Genomic DNA, 21,297 nt, shown 5'->3' on the forward strand with positions numbered 1-21,297 from the left:
AAGCACCCCTCTCCAAGCAGCCTTCGGAAAGCGCACATCACACTGTGGCTCTGTGCCTTTCTTCTAAGACAGAGGCCCGCCTTGCTTTCACTCTCGCAGCTCCCTTGGCAGCCTCCAGCAGCTGCTCTCCTGGAGAACGGCCCGAGAAGTAGAAGCCAGTGCTGGGTTTCACTTTCGCCTTCCACACTTAAGCACCACCAGACTCACCGGTGCACTCTGTACTTCCCTCCTCCGCTGCATGCTACTACCATGGTGTTCTCCGAAAGTCAGAGACTGAAGGGAAGCACAATTGCTTCCACAGAGAGCTGCAAGAGGACTGGGAAGCAGCAGCACGGGTAACTGCCATGGAATTGGAATGCTGTAGCTGGTCTTCTCTTGTGTCCAGACAAAGCAAGGCGAAGAATGAAGCCGCAGAGCACCGGGCTTGTGTGTGCAGCGCACCAAATTGCAGAAGTCCAGCAAGTGCTCCTTCCCAATCGCACTCAGCCAAGACTTGTTCTTGCTGCTGTGGAAAGGAATGCGCAGCCATCAGGCTTCGTCCCACAGTGTGCAGAGAAGCACTTTCTTCATCGCTCCATGTTGCAGGGTCCATGCAGCTAGAGCTCACCCAGAAGCAGGCGTCAAGAGCAGAAGGCGTTCCCGAAGCACCACTTCTCCGAGCAGCCTTCAAAAAGTACACAGCACTCAGAGGCTCCGTGCCTTTCTCCCAAGACAGACGTCCACCTTCTTTGTCACTCTCGCCGCTCCGTTGCCGACCTCCAGCAGCCGCTCTCATGGAGAACAGCTGTAGAGGTAGAAGGCAGTGCCGGGCTGCAGCATCACCTTCCGCACATAAGCGACAGCAAGCTCAGCAGTGCGCTCTCTATGTACTTCCCTTCTCCGCTGCATCCTGCTGTCGTGGTCTCCAAAACTCGGAGACTGAAGGGAAGCACAGTTACTTCCACATGGAGCAGGAAGAGGTATATGTGGATGCTAGCAAGGCCTGACAGAGGATTCTTCCTATGAAACTTGCCTTTCTCATAAGAAAGCAGTTAGAGAAATCCAGCGTCTCACAGCTTCTCACAGCTTCTTTGTGAAAGCTTTCGTTGTCACGAGAACTGGATGGACAAGAGTTTGTAAGAATGTAAACCATTTCTGCACCTGCAGGTTGTTATGAGAATGCTAGAATTGTTTTCTGTCTTGTAAGAAAAATATTTGGAAATATTTGGGTGTCTTACTGCTCAACCTATCACCTCCGGAGGTGGTGGGCCAATAGGCCAACATGTGATTTCTCTTTTGCGAACCATGCTATAAAGGTTATGGGTGATTAAACGGGCCTTGCCTTGGCCATGCCTTGCAATCTGGACTTGCGTGGTGATTCACTGTTCTCTGGGGAATAACAGCGACGGGAACAGGCAGCAGCACAAGTGTCATTGAACTTCCTCCTTGCCAATGCTCTAACACAAATTCAGCAGGCAGGAGAGTGGCAGTCACCCTCGTCCTGCAAGGCCCGTATGATGGGCACGCAAGCCCGGTGCTGCGTCTCTTCTTTCTTCGCCTTTTCTAGCACTTCGCAGACCTTCGCTGCCCCAGAGGCGAAGAGTCGCCTGCTTCTCTCGCATGGAACACCGTACCTGCAGCTGAGCACTCCAGCGCACTGCTTGTGCCGAAACACGCCTGGGCCCCTGCACCTCTCCCTCGGAGAGCTATGTACCAGCGCATTCTGCCTCTCTGCTGCTGTGACTCTAAAGGGAAAGCTTCTCGCCTGCGTCTCGCACAGAGAACCTTGCCAGGACAACCGGGTTGCCCGGAGTTTGCCCCGGGCACCCGTGGCAACTTGTTCTTGCACCACTTGCCGGGGCCAGTCCTCTTTCCTTTATGAAGCTGCAAAGCACCGTCAGATGGCGGTGCTGTCTGCCCGGTCCTTGGCAGCAGCTCCAAGCACCATGGCACACACTGCAAGTCTCGCAAGGAGCAAAGATCCCAATGGACGTCTCGCACAGAAGAAGGTGCCAGGACAAAAGCACGTTCTTCACCACCCCTGCTCGTGCCCCAGCCTGTGGCTGCTGTGTTAAACGTCTTGCACTTTGAAAGACTCCTCCAAGCAAGGGCTTCTCCCCGGGCGAAGTTCGCTGAGCAAGAGCTACACGGACAACGTGCACTCTGCGAAACCAAAAGGCCTTATTCTTTGACCTCGAGCTGAGGAAAAACCGTGCACAGCACACGGTGGCTCTGCGTGCAGCGTGCACGATGAGAAGCAGCAAAGTGGAATGCCGTGGCTGGGCTTCTCTTGTGTGCAGACAAAGCAAGGCGAAGAATGAAGCCGCAGAGCACCGGGCTTGTGTGTGCAGCACACCGAATTGCAGAAGTCCAGCAAGCGCTCCTTCCCAACTGCACTCAGCCAAGACTTGTTCTTGCTGCTGCGGAAAGGAATGCGCAGCCGTCGGGCTTTGTCCCACAGCGTGCAGAGAAGCACTTTCTTCATCGTTCCACGTTGCAGGCGTCAAAAGCAGAAGGCTTTCCCGAAGCACCACTTCTCCGAGCAGCCTTCAAAAAGTGCACAGCACTCGGACGCTCCGTGCCTTTCTCCCAAGACAGACATCTGCCTTCTTTGTCACTCTTGCCGCTCTGTTGCTGACCTCCAGCAGCTGCTCTTACAGATAACGGCTGTGGAGGTAGAAGGCAGTGCTGGGCTGCAGCGTCGCCTTCCACATGTAAGCAACAGCCAGCTCAGTGGTGCACTCTCTATGTACTTCCCTTCTCCACTGCATCCTGCCGTCATGGTCTCCGAAACTCGGATACTGAAGGGAAGCGCCAGGGGAAGGTGCTGCCCACCACTGGTTTTTACTTCTAGATCATATTTATGGGGGTCAGTGCTGGAGGATTGCAATGGATCTGTGAGAACGGATAAAAAGGATAGTTCATATATCTGAGAAGGAAGGTGCGTAGTCTTGGTATGTTTTGCATAATTTAAATGCTGCTAGGAAAAATGGCTACTTTAGGAATTTCTTCTGTCCTTACTGTTCCATCTGTGTCAGCTCTCTCTGTTTCTACTTGGCCACACTGAAGATGAGTGAAAATGATTGCCCTGGGCATCAGATTTCTCGGAGAAGGGGTAAGGTCCATAAATGCTTTCTGTTCTGGTACACTCTCAGTCCAAACTGCAGCTGGAAACGCTTTCCTGTAATGATGGACTCTGCCACCTTGAGAGAATATGTTGATGATACATACATAGTTGAGAAGGAAATTGCGGGTCACAAGTGTGCTTCATCTAGTTTACAAACTGCAAAGGGAATACAAAGGCCAGCCCTGGCTTTTTGTTCTTGGAGTTTTTCTTTGGGAGCATATGCTGGATGTTTTAAGGGGTTTGGGGTCTCCATGAGTGAGAGAGTAAGATGGTACATAGAGCTCGGGAGAAAGTGCATGTGTCTAGGGAGTCTGATGCAGTAACTGTGTGTGCGAGTTACATGTTGAGCAGCTGATCACACAGAAAAGGCTCCAAAAGAAAGAGGCCGTGCTGGAATTGTCTTTTCTTTTGCAACCTATGAACAGCCAACAATGAAAAGTTGCTCTTGCTAGATGCAAGATCACATTCTTTCAAGTCTCCAAGAGCTAGGATCTACAGCAGAGCTCTTCCACGAGCTGCTCCCACATGAATGGGTCCCGGCCAGAAAAGAGCTTGGCTTTTTCCGGGGCACTGTCAGCGCTCATAAAAGCAACCACACGATGGCGCTGTTGACCTGCAAAAGAAGGAAGTGCACCAAGCCCAGCTCGAAACCACCCCGAGGGCAGAGCCAAGTTGGAAACGTCCCTGCCCTCAAATAAGCTCTGTCAGGACAAAAAGATTTCACTATTCTTCCTCTTCCAAGTGCAGACTCTTCTTTGCACCACACTCAAACTGCAGCATGAACTCCTGTGCCCTAACAAATCTTTTCACTCTCTCCCAGTCTGGCCACAAACTTGAAAACATCTGGCAAAAACAGAGCTCACAAAAGCACCTGCTGAGAAAGCTCTTGCTGTCTGCAACTTCAACTGCACCCATCAATTCACCCGCACCCACCCTGATATCGGCACTTTCCTTCTCAGCTCTAGGTACCATCCTAAGCCTTCAGTCTCATAGAGTCAGGATACGACCAGAACGGCACCAGGGACTGCTAACACACTAAAGGTACCAGGACAAAAAGCTCAACAGTTTGGTGTTTGCATTCCCACAAACAGTTCAACAGCTCTAACCCAGAGAACTGGCAAGTGGGAAAAGCCTTTAAATTCACTAAGAGCACCCAATGTGCAGATCCAAACTTGCTTTCTTTGCCAAAGAGGAACTCATCTCAAAAGAAATGGCATCCCCTCCTCCAAAGTACAAAACATCCAGTGCTTGATCCCATACAGAGGTGCCAGAACACTGTTACTGGGCATTACCTGCCCAGGGCACTAGATCAGCTGCACACCAAGACTCAGTGTAGCTGTTTACCTTGTCCAAAAGATGTGTGCTGCCAGAATTTCAGAAGACTACCTCTGAGAAGTGGAAACCACATGTGAAATTGAATCTTTCAGGAGACCACTTTCCAAAGATGGATGCCAACGCTATAATTGCACAAATTGAGGCAATGCTTCCATACCAAATATACCAGGACAGAAAGTTGCTGCCGCCCTTGACCTCCACGAGGCAGTGTCTTATCAGCACCTCCAAATCTGGGGCTATGTGCTTTCCTTCCCATGAAAGAGCATTGCCATTCTCGTTCAGGAACTTTCCCAGCCAAAGTTGCATACTACCTCCCATATTGCATATGTCCAACAATTGCTCTCACACAGAAGGTGCCAGGACAGAAGTATCTTGCTGGACTATTCCTTCCCATGGTACCTTAACATCTGTTCCACCAACACTGGCACTATGTCCTTTGCTTCCCAAGAAAAGGTAGTCTGAGTCACTTGGTTTTTTCTTGCCTTCAGTACTGTGCCTAGATTTTCCTAGCCTACCCTTGCTCTGCTTCCCTTGCCTACATCTGCTTTGCCTCGCCTTACCAACAACTTCCTTGTTTTGTTTTGCCCTGCCTACCACTCTTTACGTTGCCTTCTGTGCATCTTGAAAATTGTCAGAATTCCAATAGTTTTTTACTATTTATAGTTTCTTAAGGCCAAGCAGCTGATGTACTCCAAATTAATCATTCAGAGCTTCTAGTACTGCTACCTAAGCAAATGGCATGCTTCTAATGACTGTATGTTCTACTCAGTTTTGACTACCTGTGCTCAGCAGATCCAGGAGCCCTGCAGAGCACCTGTGGTCTGGACAGGAGTTCTTGTTGACATTTGGGAGGGTGACAGAGCACTGACTATCCCTTCAAAAACACTAATCTGTGTGGGAAGGAAATCCAGACACACAGAAGACAAAATGGTTGTGTGTACTGGCATCCAGTTGAGATCACCAAAAATTTAGAACTACAGCCTCTGCCTGACATCAGCTGTAGTAATTTAGTAATAGAAAACTCACTCTTGAATTCAATCATGCGTAAACTCTGTAGAATGTTTATTCTTAATTTCAAGTACCAAATATCCTCCATCTGTTTTGTTTTTCATACTTATCTGAGCAAGTTACAAATGGGATGAGTCAGGTTAGTGCAAGTCCTGTGAATCGCAGTTCAGCTGACCTTTTGCAGTTCTAGATAACTCCTACTGGCATGCTGAGGTACACGGGACCCTTCAGGATTCAGCTCCATAGTAGCTGTCAGAGCAAGTTACAGCAGTTAAACAGACATTTTGAAGAAAAAGCTAGCAAACCTGTTCCTAAGGGCTGCATAATGTTTTGTGATCCCTATTATTTCATTGTCTGTAAAAAGGTACAGGCATACCAGAACAAGGCTGTTCTGTTCATTTCTCTCTCGATGCCCTCGTTTGCTATTCAACAGCATAGCACTACAGTTATTCATACTATTATTCTGACTTGCAGGTTTAAATTGCTCACTTTTCATCCTATGTATGAATAAACCAGCTCTTGACAAGACTTTTATTTCTTCGTAAGCATGCTTCTCCTTTATATGTTCCTTCCTGTTTCGGCAGGAAATGAAAAATCAGCCTAGTATAGAACACATATTATGTGCCTCTAAAGGGTGATAGGAACATATTTTTCTTATGCACTTTACGCTAAATTGAACTTCCATTCTTTGTTCTCATTAATCCACAAAAGGCAAGAAAAAAAATCAGAGTGCTTTATTGCTATCTCCTACTTTCTCCTTCATAGAAATGGACCATGACATGAATTAATCACTCCCTAAATGAAGATTATAAAGAAAAGAAAGCAAGGTAATCTTATTTTACCTGATGACCAAAAGGAAAATAAAATTATTAAAAATAATTCCTTTTCTCATTTTCCAACAAAACCTCCTTCAGCAAATACTTTGGATGAAACAGACTGTCTGACAAATCATGAAAAGCATATTGAAAGTTCCGCATCTGTTGTAGAAAACATCCTGCTGACATATTTCTAACCTAAAAGTTAGCACCTGTTAGCTTAAGTGTCCATAAATGTAGCTGTCTTAACAGCTAAATAAGAAGAAATCGTTACCCACATAGAACTAAACATATGCAGACCTCTAGAGATTAAATGCCCTACCCTGAATGGAATCTAAAAACAATGAAGTGGCTAGACCCACGGGAATAGCAAGTACCATGGTGAACGTAGCCAGTGCAAGTTAAAATACAAACAGCCTTAACAGCCACCTAAAATATATAGACAGCAGATCTTACCAATTGTACCTCCAGCATAATACGGAACTGATGAAAAAAACCCACCCTGCAATTCCTAAGGGAGGCAAAAAATGTCTTTTCTGCTACAATATCAGGTTCAAAACTGCAGGTCTAATAGTACAAATTAAGATGAAGCACTTCAATGTAATGAGAAACTCTAAGGTTAGTACATCCCAGAGAAAAGGAGACCTGACTGTATAACTGCTTCTCACATGTTTAAAAATGCCCTTCTCACCCTGTCCCAAACTTGTTCCAAAGATAAGGCAGAAAGTCGGCTCCTCTTCTCTATCATGCTCTGAGCTCCCAGAGTCTCTCACTTGTTTCTAGACTCTCTCATTTGTTTCTAGACTGCTCCAGCTGAAAGGTGGCAGATCAGCATAGCATGCGAAGCACCATTACAACCACAGTGCTTTAACCCATTAGAGCTCAGAAAGTAGCTTCTGGCCAGTAATCCCACTTCTTTTGCCTCAGAGCTGCAGTCAGGCACCCAAAAGGGAAGAGGAGCAGTTTTTGTTTGACTGTATCAGTTGGAAGCTTCTAAACAGCAGCTTTCCGTCACTTAGGCTGATGTCTCTTCTGTTAGGTGCTGTTGCCAATTTCATTGGGAGGCACCTGTCTTGGTTTGAAAGACAGGTGTCTGCTAAGGAAGGCAGAAGCCTCCCTTGGAATGGCAGATGCAACCCCTTTCCCTCTGAGTTATTATAATTTTGAAATCAAGGGGGCTTTTAGGCAAAGATGTGAGAAATAGGAATACCAGTTCTTTACTATTATATATAGAACCAGTCAAACAAACAACAATAACTATGGCAGTAACAGCAAACAATCACAAACCCAGTCCCAGCCTTCTCGGCTGTCAGGCCCTTTCCCCTCGGGTGCAGTTCTGCTCGCAGCCGGCAGGGGCGCTGGTGGCTCCCGGTGAGCAGGGCAGGTGCGATGGTTCCCCTGCGGCTGCAGGGAGTGCTCCGGAGCGAGCTCGGGGAGCACGCAGCACTGGTGGCCTGGGTCCTGGGGAAGGATGGAACAAAGGCTTTGCAAAACCCTGGGAGCTGGCCCCAGTGTCTGGCTGGACCCTCGGGAACAGCAGGCTGGAACGGCAGGCTGGAGCGGTAGGCTGGAGCGGCAGGGACGAGCACAAATCCCGGGTGGCAGATGCAATGTATCGAAACGGAGAATCCCCTGGAGGCCTAGGCAGGCAGGGCGAGCACGGCTACAATGCAGCGAAGACTCGAAGCAATGGCAGGGCAGGGCGGCCACAGCCCGGCCTCCAGCGGGGCAGGGAAGGTGGGTCGGGGATCCTGGGATCTTTCTCCGCAGAAAGAAAAAACGGCCGAAAAAGAACCAGCAGCTTCTCTCTCCGAACGCCGAGATTGAACTTCCCACACCCCCGGGTGAAACAAAAAGAGCAGCCAGGTCCTTTGTTTTTTCTCAAGAACTCAGCGATTTGTTCCCTTAGCAACATGTATGGGGGAGGGAAAATTCCTTTATCAGAAAAAAAACCTAGGACTAAACTAAAACCCCAACATTATCCACTCCGAATTTTTCCCATACTAACATGTTACATGAAACTTAACCTTTTGAACCATATAAATACATGCATCACCTGAATTATATACATATATTCATGCTGATACTGATACAAGTACAGAGCCATGGGTAGGTCACCCTAAAACAAGGTCCCCTTGAGGTATGCATTGGGTCTCTCCATCCCTTTGCATCACCCACCAGGTGCAACCTGGTCCCTGAGCAAAAACAACCCCACGGATGGGTTTGTCTTTGCTCAAGGCAGACTTAACCCAAACAGTTTTCCCTAGCATACCTCTCATGTGCACCACTGGAACCTTACCCCCGTCTGTTGTTTGTAGGGGTTTGGATTGGGCAGGGCCTGCTCGGCTGGTGGAGCCTCGAGTGTTAACTAACCAGGTGGCCTTTGCTAAATGCACCTCCCAGTTTTTAAAGTCCCCCCACCCAGTGCCTTCAAGGTGGTTTTAAGCAGTCCATTACACTGCTCAACCTTCCCAGCTGCTGGTGCATGGTAAGGGATGTGGTACACCCACTCAATGCCATGTTCTCTAGCCCAGGTGTTGATAAGGCTGTTCTTGAAATGAGTCCCATTGTCAGATTCAATTGTCTCAGGGGTACCATGTTGGGGTCCCTCCCCTGCCGTGTAGCCCTGGGAGAGGGGCCCTGAGGGCACAGACACGGGGTTTCCCTGTCCCTGCTCAGCCTCGTTCCCATTGGTTGGTTTGTGTTCCCTGCGCGGGCAGAAGGACCCTTGGTCCCGTGACTGGAACAGTTCCTCGGCAGAGCCCCGGCCATGCGGCTGGAGAAATAAACATCTCTGAAACAGCTATCAAGAATCTGTCTGTCCATATATATTTCCTTTCCACGGGACTCCTGGTTTGATATATGCGTGTTGCAGGATCCCCACTGCAACAAATGGTGGAGATTTGTGAGCAGAACGATCCCCGATCCCTAAGCGACTGATTTGTGTGAGTAAACCCTGGAAACTTTGGATTCCTCTTCTTGGTTTTGCTTTGCTATTCCGTATCTAAACTATGGAGGAACGGTGGGAAGACTCTTGGCTCTCAGAGCCGCATATGGACATTTATCTTAAACTTAAAATGATTCTTGAACAACGATTTGTGAATTTTAGCTTGATTCAAGCTCAAAAAGAACTGAAACACTTCCTGGCATGGTTGTTTAAGAACTTTTTCTATGTTTCTTGGGATTTAATTCTTACCAAGGGCTTTTGGAAAACCGTTTGGACACAGTTAATACTGGAGTCAAAATATATGCCGATGGAAGAATATTTTCGTGAATATTATTTAGTTACCGAGACTGTTGAGCAATGTCAGCTGTGTCCTGGCGAAGGGAAGCGTGGCGCAGGGACCGTGCGGCCCAGGCCACGTGCACCGAGCGCTCTGAGAGCAGCAGCGAGGCAGTTCCCGCGTGCGGGCGGAGCCACGCGAGCCGCAGTGTCGGTGGCGGAGCGAGGCGCGGCGGGAGCGGCGGGACCCGGCAGTGCCCGCCCGGTCCTGTGCAGCGCGTGGTGGAGCGAGCCCTGTGAACGCCCGGCCGAGAGGGGCGGCGCGCAGGCAGCGGCTGGCGGCGATGGCGGTGGAACGGAGCCGCGCCCGTTCGAACGAACCCGAGACGCGCGCTGGAGCGGAGCGCGGGGGAGTCATCGCTCGGGGGCCCAGCCGAGATGTGGGTGCAGCGCCCGACATCGGCAGCGAAGCTGCGACCAGAGGAGGCGACGCACGGAGAACTGAGCGGCGTGGCCCGGCCCGGCCCGCGCAGCCCCGAACGCGACCCCGGGAAGAGCGCGCAGGCACCAGCAGCCCCAACAATTCCAACACGGGAGCGACCGAAAGAGACAGCAAAGACGCAGCGAGACAGAAAACAGCAGCCACTCGGAAAAAGGAAAAGATCATAGCAACTAAGACCTTAGGGATAGTAAAATGGTATAATGTTAAGCAAAATTATGGTTTTATAACAAGGTGTGACAACCAGCAAGACATATTCGTGCATAGAACTGCTATTAAAAAGAATAACTCTGAAAAATGCATCCCAAGCTTGGGAGATGGAGAGGTGGTGGAATTTAATATTGTAGTAGGGAGAAAAGGGTTACAAGCATCGCAGGTCACTGGGCCTGATGGTGTTCCTGTAAAAGGCAGTATATATGCAAAAAATCGTAGTCATGTTAGACAGTATCTCCATTGTAAGCCCCCCCTACAGTCTCCCTTTCCTAATCCCACCTTTCCCTTTTACCCTATGTCCTATTACCCCCAGTGTATTCCCAATCCGTTTTTTCACCCATGGTTTCCCTCACAAAACCATGCTTTTGCCAATTGTTTCCCCAAAAATCCCTTTCCAATGCCGAGTGGGGGATGAAAAGGGGGAGGGAAGAAGTTAAACCCTCTCCTGCCTCAGTTTCCCCACAAAGCATGCTCAGAGAATTCTGTCTCCCTTCTGTCAGCCCTAAGATGTTCCAGAGAATCTGTTTGGACATTTAAAGACTCAGGAGGGTGGCTTGTTTTGTTTTGAAACTGTTCTTGTTATGTTTATCCAGTTGTTTTCATTCTCCTTTTATTAAAATAAAACGGATGAGGTGTTGGGGTCCCTCCCCTGCCGTGTAGCCCTGGGAGAGGGGCCCTGAGGGCACAGACACGGGGTTTCCCTGTCCCTGCTCAGCCTCGTTCCCATTGGTTGGTTTGTGTTCCCTGCGCGGGCAGAAGGACCCTTGGTCCCGTGACTGGAACAGTTCCTCGGCAGAGCTCCGGCCATGCGGCTGGAGAAATAAACATCTCTGAAACAGCTATCAAGAATCTGTCTGTCCATATATTTTTCCTTTCCACGGGACTCCTGGTTTGATATATGCGTGTTGCAGTATCCCCACTGCAACAGTACCATGCCTCCAAAGGACTTGTTTTTCAAGGCCCGGGATGGTGTTCTGGGCAGTAGCGTGAGGCACAGGGTAGGTCTCCAGCCATCCTGTGGTGGCTTCTACCATTGTGAGCCCATAGCACTTGCCTTGGTGGGTTTGAGGCAGTGTGATGTAATCAATCTGCCAGGCCTCCCCATACTTGTATTTGGACCATCGCCCACCATACCACAGGGGCTTCACCCGCTTGGCCTGCTTGATCACAGCGCATGTCTCACAGTCATGGATCACCTGGGAGATACTGTCCATGGTTAGATCCACCCCTCGATCTCGTGCCCACCTATAGGTGGCATCTCTGCCCTGATGGCCTGAGGCATCATGGGCCCATTGAGCTAGGAACAACTCTCTTTTATGTTGCCAATCCAAGTCTCTATGGGACACCTCTATTTTCGCAGCCTGATCTACCTGTTTGTTGTTACGATGTTCTTCATTAGCCCAGCTCTTGGGGATGTGAGCATCTACATGACGGACCTTCACGGATAGCTTCTCTACTTGAGTGGCAATGCCATTCCACTCCTCAGCAGCCCAGATTGGTTTTCCTCTGTGCTGCCAGTTTGCCTTCTTCCACCTTTCCAGCCAACCCCACGGAGCATTGGCTACCATCCATGAATCAGTGTAGAGGTAGAGCTTTGGTCACTTCTCTCTTTCAGCTATGTCCAGAGCTAATTGAACAGCTTTGAGTTCAGCAAATTGGCTTGATCCACCTTCTCCTTCAGTAGCCTGTGCAACTTGTCGTGTGGGGCTCCATACAGCAGCTTTCCATTTCTGGCTAGCACCTACAATTCGGCAGGAACCATCAGTGAAGAGGGTGTATTGTCTTTCACTCTCTGGTAGCTCGTTATATGGTGGGGCTTCTTTGGCGTGCGTCACTTGCTCCTCTTCTTCTTCAGAAGATAACCCAAAAGTCTCACCTTCTGGCCAGTTCGTAATTATATCCAAGATCCCAGGGCGACTTGGGTTTCCAATTCGGGCGCGCTGCGTGATGAGGGCGATCCATTTGCTCCAAGTAGCATCAGTGGTGTGATGCGTGGAAGGAACCTTTCCTCTGAACATCCACCCCCACCAGTAGTCGGGATGCCAGGAGGAGTTGTGCCTCTGTGCCGATTACTTCTGAGGCAGCTTGGACTCCTTCATAAGCTGCCAAGATTTCTTTCTCTGTGGGAGTGTAGTTGGCTTCATATCCTCTGTAGCTTCAGCTCCAGAATCCCAGTGGTCGGCCTCGAGTCTCACCAGGCACCTTCTGCCAGAGGCTCCAGGACAGACCATTGTTACCAGCTGCAGAGTAGAGCACATTCTTCACCTCTGGTCCCGTCCTGACTGGGCCAAGGGCTACGGCGTGAGCAATTTCCTGCTTGATCAGGGCAAAGGCTTGCTGCTGTTCAGGGCCCCAGTGGAAATTGTTCTTCTTGTGGGTAACCAGGTAGAGAGGGCTCACGATCGGGCTGTACTCGTGAATGTGCATTCTCCAGAAACCTATGGTGCCTAGGAAAGCTTGTGTTTCCTTCTTGTTGGTCGGCGGAGACATTGCTGTGATCTTATTAATGACCTCAGTGGGAATCTGATGTCATCCATCTTGCCGCTTTACTCCCAGGAACTGGATCTCTCAAGCAGGTCCCTTGACTATTGTCTTGGTTTCGAAAGACAGGTGTCTGCTAAGGAAGGCAGAAGCCTCCCTTGAAGTGGCAGATATAACCCCTTTCCCTCTGAGTTATTATAATTTTGAAAAATCAAGGGCCTTTAGGAAAAGATGTGGGAAATAGGAATAACAGTTCTTTACTGTTATATATAGAACCAGTCAAACAAAACAGCAATAACTATGGCAGTAACAGCAAACAATCACAAACCCAGTGCCAGCCTTCTCGGCTGTCAGGCCCTTTCCCCTCGGGTGCAGTTCCGCTCGCAGCCGGCAGGGGCGCTGGCGGCTCCCGGTGAGCAGGGCAGGTGCGATGGTTCCCCCGCGGCTGCAGGGGGCGCTCCGGAGCGAGCTCGGGGAGCACGCGGCAATGGAGACCTGGGATCCCGGGAAGGATGGAACAAAGGCTTCACAAACCGCTGGGCAGCCGATCCCGGACTCTCAGGAACGGCAGGCTGGAACGGCAGGCTAGAACGGCAGGCTGGAGCAGCAGGGACAAGCACAAATCCCGGGTGGCAGACGAGATGTATCCAGATGGGAAAACCCCATGGAGGCCCAGACAGGCAGGGCGAGCAGGGCTACAGCGTAGCGAAAGCTCGAAGCAGCAGCGGGACAGGGCAGCCACAGCCCGGCCTCCAGCAGGGCAGGGAAAATGGCTTTGGGACCCGGCGTTGTTTCCAGCAGAAAAAAAAAAAGGCCGAGACGAGGAACCCGCAGCTCCTTTCTCTGCAGCTACTCTCTCCGGACGCTCAGAGAGAACTGACCCCACACCCAGGTGTAGACAAAGGAGTAGCCAGGCCCGCCCCACCCCCCTTTTTGTCTTTCTTAAGTACAGCTATTTGTCTCCTAGCAACACGCATATGGGAGAAAATTCCTTTAACAGGAAAAAAACCTAAAACTAAACTAAAACCCCAACAACTATGCTCTTCTTGATGGCGAAACCAGCTTCCAGGAGAATTTGGATTATTCTCTCTCCTTTCTCAAACACTTCTGTTGCGGTGTTCCCCCACACAATGATGTCATCAATGTACTGCAGATGTTCTGAGGCCTCACCCTTTTCCAGTGCAGCCTGGATCAGTCCATGGCAGGTGGTGGGACTGTGCTTCCACCCCTGGGGCAGTCGGTTCCAGGTGTACTGCACGCCCCTCCAGGTGAAGGCAAACTGAGGCCTGCAGTCTGCTGCCACAGGAATGGAGAAAAATGCATTAGCAATGTCAATAGTGGCATACCACCTCGCTGCTTTGGACTCCAGCTCATACTGGAGCTCCAACGTGTCCGGCACAGCAGCGCTCAGCAGTGGAGTCACTTCATTCAAGGCACGATAGTCCACAGTCAATCTCCATTCCATCAGACTTGTGCACAGGCCAGATGGGGCTGTTGAAGGGTGAGTGGGTCTTGCTGTTTCTCGGGTATTGTCAGCATCAATCGTTGCAATGAAGGTGGTGTATTGCGGTGGCCCTAGCTTTGCCAGGTTCCACATCATCTATCCTGTGCACTTGACCTTATCGGGGTCATTATCATGCTGTCCATCCTTCCCAAAGAGTACCTCTAATACTGCCACCTTGGCTTTCCAGCTCATGGATCATCTTGTGGATGGGGATCACAGCATCTTGATTTGTTCGATACTGCCGGCGGTGCACTGTCGAGGTGGCAATTGGCACTCATTGCTCTTCCACTTTCAGGAGCCCAACTGCAGAAGGATTCTCTGATAGTCCAGGCAGGGTGTTAATTGCCTAATGCCCTCTGCCTCTACAGCAGCAATCCCAAATGCCCACCTGAGTCCTTTCGGGTCTTTGTAGTAGCCATTCCAGAGGAAATCTATGCCCAGAATGTACGGGGCCTCTGGGACAGTCACAATCGGATGCTTTTGCCACTCCTTCCCAGTCAGGCTCACCTCAGCTTCCAAAAGGGTCAACTGCTGTGATCCCCCAGTCACCCCAGCAATGGATACAGGTTCTGCCCCCACATGTCCCGATGGCATTAAAGTACACTGTGCCCCAGTATCAACCAATGCATCATATTTTTGTGGCTCTAATGTGCCAGGCCATCGGATCCACACCGTCCAGAAAACCCGGTTCTCCCGTGCCTCCTCCTGGCTAGAGGCAGGGCCCCTCTAGCCTTGGTTATGATTCTTTCCCTGGGCGTACATGCTCGAGGTACCTTCAAGGGGATCTGACATATCATCCTCCCTTTTGTTATACCTGGCAGCTCGGTCACAGGAGGCTGAGGCTACTTTCACCTTAGCAGAACCCCCTCAGTTAGTGCCTCCCTCCTTGAGTTCACGCACCCACGCTGCCAGGACAGAGGTGGGTTTCCCATCCCACCTTCTCATGTCTTCCCCATGCTCGCACAGAAAAAACCACAGCTCAGGTCGTGGGGTGTACCCACTCTCTCTAGCAGGGGGACGACAGGCTCTGACTTGGGGGCCTGTGACTTGCACTGACCTTCCTCATCTCCTCCCTCATCTCCTCCTTCATCTCCTTCATGTCCTCTTTGAGGTCCTGGACCACAGCAGAGACATGAGCTTTCAGCGGGCCATTGACCATGCTGTCATAATTCCTGAGCCTGTTGGCAACAGAGCCCACTGTTTCTCGGTTATTGTCAGCATCGATCGTTGCAATGAAGGTGGTGTATTGTGATGGCCCTAGCTTTGCCGGGTTCCACATCATCTGTCCTGTGCACTTGACCTTATCGGGGTCATTATCATGCTGTCCATCCCTCCCAAAGAGTACCTCTAATACTGCCACTTCTCTTAGCTGCTGGATCCCTTCCTTGAGTGTCTTCCACTGCATTCTATGATGGTACTCCTGCATTCTGTCTTTGTGAATGAACCTTTCTCTCACACTCACTAAGAGCCGCTCCCAGAGAGAAAGGGGTCCTGGCTCCCTCACAAATGTCTGGTCCACACCTGGGTCCTGGGTCAATGATCCCAGATACCTTGCCTCACCACTATCCAGTTGCACACCTATGCCCATAAGGTCCCAAACCTGAAGCAGCCAGGTTGTATAAGGCTCACACCCCCTTCGCACAATGTCTTTTCGCATATCACAGAGACTGTTGTACGACAGGGACTCAGTGATGATTTCTGGCTCTGGCTCTCCTGCTGGTTGCGAGGGCCCTGGTTCCTCATCATCATTAACTGGTCGTACTGATTTGGTCTTACACTTCCTCCTTTGCACAAGGGCGACTGCTGCTGGCTGTGGTTGTCCTTGTGGTTCAGCTGAAACCTGGACAGTTGTAACATCCGTGGGTTCCACTGCTGCACCATCGGACTCACCCTCTTTGGGGCAGGGAGAGGGTTTTTCACTAGCTGAGGAGGTGTATTCCCTTAGCAATTGACATATCCCCTGGCGCACCTGACCCATCTCCTGGCACATCTCCTGGCGCACCTGGCCCATCTCCTGGCATATCTCCTGGTGCATCTCCTGCATCCCCTTCACCAGTACCCCCACCCAGTTCGGGTAGTCCATTTCTGAGGTGGGCTGCTGGGTGGTATCAGGCTGTGGGGCAGGGTCAGGCTGTGGGGCAGGATCTCTAGTGTCTGGGGCAGGATCAGGCTCTGGGGTAGGATCTCTAGTCTCTGGGGCCAGTGTCTGGGTAGTTATCCAAGCCAATCTCAACTTATCCCTGAGTGCTAAATAGAGTAGGCCTAACAGCACCAGTTGGTTAGTACTCAGAGGGAATCTAAACCCTTTGAAAATTGGTGGGGTGGGCCCAAAGAACTGGTTGAGGTGTTGGGAGAAAACTTCCCCGGTGTCATTTCCTCACAGAAGGTACCATTTTTAACACAACCCCAAAAACATGCACTCAGTGTGTGATAGCCATTTATCCACGTGCCCACATTCCAAAGGAAGTTAAAAACCCATGAATTCCACACCATCTCGACCCATAGTGCAAACTGGATAACAGCAATGGTAGCCTTAGTCAGAGGACTCACTTTTAGGTAAGGAGCTGCAAAGGGGAAGAATATAGCCACAACCACGTGCCACCCAAACCAGGGTAAAATAGACCACATAGTGCTGCCTAGCAAGGTTCCTATATCCAGCACGCGAAATTAAGTTATCCAGGAACTTTTGTTCCTTTTTCACCTCTCTCTCTTAGTGCCCTCAGGCCCCACGGTTGGGCGCCAAGATTTGTCTTGGTTTGAAAGACAGGTGTCTGCTAAGGAAGGCAGAAGCCTCCCTTGGAATGGCAGATGCAACCCCCTTCCCCCTGAGTTATTATAATTTTGAAATCAAGGGGGCTTTCAGGCAAAGATGTGGGAAATAGGAATACCAGTTCTTTACTATTATATATAGAACCAGTCAAACAAACAACAATAACTATGGCAGTAACAGCAAACAATCACAAACCCAGTCCCAGCCTTCTCAGCTGTCGGGCCCTTTCCCCTTGGGTGCAGTTCCGCTCGCAGCCGGCAGGGGCGCTGGCGGCTCCCGGTGAGCAGGGCAGGTGCGATGGTTTCCCCGTGGCTGCAGGGAGTGCTCCGGAGCGAGCTCGGGGAGCACGTGGCACTGGTGGCCTGGGGTCCTGGGGAAGGATAGAACTAAGGCTTCACAAACCCCTGGGCAGCTGGCCCCGGTGTCTGGCTGGACCCTTGGGAACGGCAGGCTGGAGCGGCAGGGACGAGCACAAATCCCGGGTGGCAGACGCAATGTATCGAAACAGAGAACCCCCCGGGAGGTCTAGGCAGGCAGGGCGAGCACGGCTACAATGTAGCGAAGACTCGAAGCAATGGCGGGGCAGGGCGGCCACAGCCCGGCCTCCAGCGGGGCAGGGAAGGTGGGTCGGTGTCTCGGTTTTGAAAGACAGGTGTCTGCTAAGGAAGGCAGAGGCCCCCCTTGAAGTGGCAGATATAACCCCTTTTCCCTCCAAGTTATTATATTTTGAAATCAAGGGCCTTTAGGCAAAGATGTGGGAAATAGGAATAACAGTTCTTTACTCTATATATATATGTATATAACCAGTCAAACAAAACAACAACAACTATGGCAGTAACAGCAATCACAAACCCAGTCCCAGCCTTCTCGGCTGTCAGGCCCTTTCCCCTCGGGTGCAGTTCCGCTCGCAGCCGGCAGGGGCGCTGGCGGCTCCCGGTGAGCAGGGCAGGTGCGATGGTTCCCCCGCGGCTGCAGGGGGCGCTCCGGAGCGAGCTCGGGGAGCACGCGGCACTGGTGCCCTGGGATCCTGGGGAGGGATGGAACAAAGGCTTCACAAACCGCTGGGCAGCCGATCTCGGGCTCTCAGGAACAGCAGGCTGGAATGGCAGGGACGAACGCAAATCCCGGGTGGCAGACGAGATGTATCCAGATGGGAAAAAAACCACGGAGGCCCAGGCAGGCAGGGCGAGCAGGGCTACAGCGTAGCGAAAGCTCGAAGCAGCAGTGGAGCAGGGCAGCTACAGCTCGGTCTCCAGCAGGGCAGGGAAAGCGGCTTTTGGGGTCCCGGCGTTGCTTCCAGCAGGAAGAAAGAACGGCCAAAAAGAAAGAAGCAGCAGCTCCTTTCTCTGCAGCTTCTCTCTCCGGACGCTCAGAGCGAACTGACCCCACACCCAGGTGTAGACAAAAGAGTAGCCAGGCCCGCCCCACTCCCCTTTTTGTCTTTCTTAAGTACAGCTATTTGTCCCCTAGCAACATGCATATGGGAGAAAATTCCTTTAACAGGAAAACCTAAGACTAAACTAAAACCCCAACAGTCGGGGATCCTGGGATCTTTCTCCGCAGAAAGAAAAAACGGCCAAAAAAGAACCAGCAGCTTCTTTCTCCGAACGCCGAGATTGAACTTCCCACACCCCCAGGTGAAACAAAAAGAGCAGCCAGGTCCTTTGTTATTTCTCAAACACTCAGCGATTTGTTCCCTTAGCAATATATATGGGGCGGGGAGGGGGAGGGGGAATTCCTTTATCAGAAAAAAAAACTAGGACTAAACTTAAAACCCCAACAGCACTTCATTCTGACCCCTGAGTCTGGGTAACACAGTTGCTTCCATCTTCGACCTACACCTGGACTCCTGAAGAATGTTCCTAGTTTGATATATGTAACATGTTACACACTGAAGTTTCCAAACCACTCAGGGAACGGGTCAGTCCTGGCCTACTGTATGGAAGAGAATTGGAGACTCACCACAGCTAGGAAGGACTCATCAAAAGTATATAAAGCCACCAAGGACTACAGAATGAGAAATTCCCAAAAACACTAGAAGCAACATAAATTGAAAATTGAAATGTGCAAATCTGACCCGGCTTCAAAGTTAGGAAGGATGTGTAGGACAAATCTGAAATGTATGAGATTTTTTTTTTTTCAAAACTCTCCTCCAACATATCAACAGTGAGGCATACCTTTTGCCAGTTCATCAAATTACACAGTCTCTCCTTTGGTCTGTCATACACAGTTAAGAAACTGCTTTGTAACAAGATGATATGTGTTGAGTTCTAGTACTTTAAGCATTCAGAACACCAACCAAACAAGCAAACAAAAAGCCCACTTTACATCTATCATCCAATGGATCTATATCCTAAGTAGAATCAGTCACTGAGCAAGGAGTTCTTAAACCTCAAAATCAGAAGACAACCCTACTGAGATGGACTAAGGTTCCTGAAACAGCTACTTCTGGTACATTTAGCTGGTTGGCAGAAATGAAAGGAGGGAAAAAAGCCCTACAGAAAAAAGGCCAGAATTTTTCTTGAAGAGGAAAAAAATTTAGATCAAAGGCAAATACAGTTCAATTGCAGCGCACAAAACAAAAGTTGCTAAGCAATCTGTAGTGATATGGCTAGGTTAACCATAGGACCAGGAGTTTCAAAGAATATTTAGTAAACAAGACAATTTTAAAGGCACAAATTTCTTGCTTAAAACCACCAATGTGTCACAGTTAAATAATTAGCACAATTCTTTGCATAGTCTTTTTAATAATCCAGTAGTAGCAACACTAATTTTGGAGAATTGTTTTAAGCACTATGAGGACAGAAGAGGGGAAAAACCCCATCAAAAACCAAAAGAAGACATAAAGAACCTTCAGGATTAAATCTATCTGCATTGTTGAAATTTATCACCAGTATGAAGAGAGGAACAAGCCAAGAGAACATTTTTCCTAACACCTTTGTTTTTTAAGGCAGGTGATAATTAGTTTATAAAACGGCTTCTATGTATTGCAACATACGCATCTCAAGATGTCACGTAACAATGAAATACTGCAAACATTGAACACTGCAAGTTCCTGGAATGCAAGATGAAACCAGAAACACTGGCACAGGAAATCATGATTCTGCGTACCAGGAAATGGAACGTAATGCTAGGAGTCACAACACTGAGAGTACCACTATTTTCAAATGTTCAAAAGGAAGCCAGAGACACTTCCATGCAGAAAGGCAAACAAAAATCACCAAGTGAGTAATTTTTTTTTTCTCAATCCCCAGAAGAACAAAATTAGATGTAGTAATGTTGCAGGTTCTTCAATATGTTGGAACAGGCACATACCATCCTTGAACCTGTATTTATTTGGAATGTCTAAGTCATAACTTAATATGATCCGTGTTGTCCACTACAAAAAAAAATTAATTGCAACAGTACTTAAAAAAATGTTAGAGTTCCTAAAAGGCATTTGGGTGTTTACAAACTTGTTCTTTTCTCATGAAACTCAGGAAATTATTGATGCTACAAAGTCCATGTTCCAAGCACCGTTTCAGACACTGAAGTATCTGAAGGACCTTCACAGGCTGCCGCATGTACCACAGAACTCCAAGGACACTCCCATTTTCTGGAGCTGCCCCTTGAGGTTGTAGCGATTGGAAAAAACATGGACCCTGTTCTAAGTTGACAGAATTGCTTTATTAAGCATACACCAGTATTTGTATGGTTTTTTGGTGTACAACTTTAGGATCAAACTATGCAGCCAGTGATTAGGAGACTAACCAGCCATGCAAATAAATGGTAGAGCAGATGTTTCTTGCACTTTTATCTCGGACCCTCTCACACATCCCACAGAACCTTAGTGGCACAGTGTTCTGGGATGCTTAATTGAAACATTCTCATGTAGGTATTTATGGCTGCAGATGATTTTTGGTATGCACTTTCTCATGGGAAAAAGGTGCTTGTTAAGGTCCACCAGAAGCAGGTGCTTCTACCTCTCCCCCTTATTTTTTTAAGGAGGAATTGATCACGAGAGCAGCCATCATGTTTGCATCTGCCTTTTTGCTGACTTGAAACAGTCGCCAGAGACGGAGAAATCCTGTAAGGAGAATAAGAAAGAGACCTATCCCCAAAGTGCCAAACAGCCATATGTGTAAATCTAGACCCTTAAACCAAGTTTTTTGATTAAGCCAGGTAAAGTCACTAGCAAGTGTATCATAGAAACTGTGCAGACATGGTTTGCAGTTTTTGAGATTGTTTTCTAAGGCTATCACTTAATGCATTTATGTTTTTATCCATATTTGTAGAAAATGCGCCCTGTAAATGAGCCTTCACCTTATACCAAGAAATTTCAGAACTGCTCCATTCTACAGGGG

Source organism: Corvus hawaiiensis, chromosome 1 (assembly GCF_020740725.1).
Source record: "Corvus hawaiiensis isolate bCorHaw1 chromosome 1, bCorHaw1.pri.cur, whole genome shotgun sequence".
Lineage (NCBI taxonomy): Eukaryota > Metazoa > Chordata > Aves > Passeriformes > Corvidae > Corvus > Corvus hawaiiensis.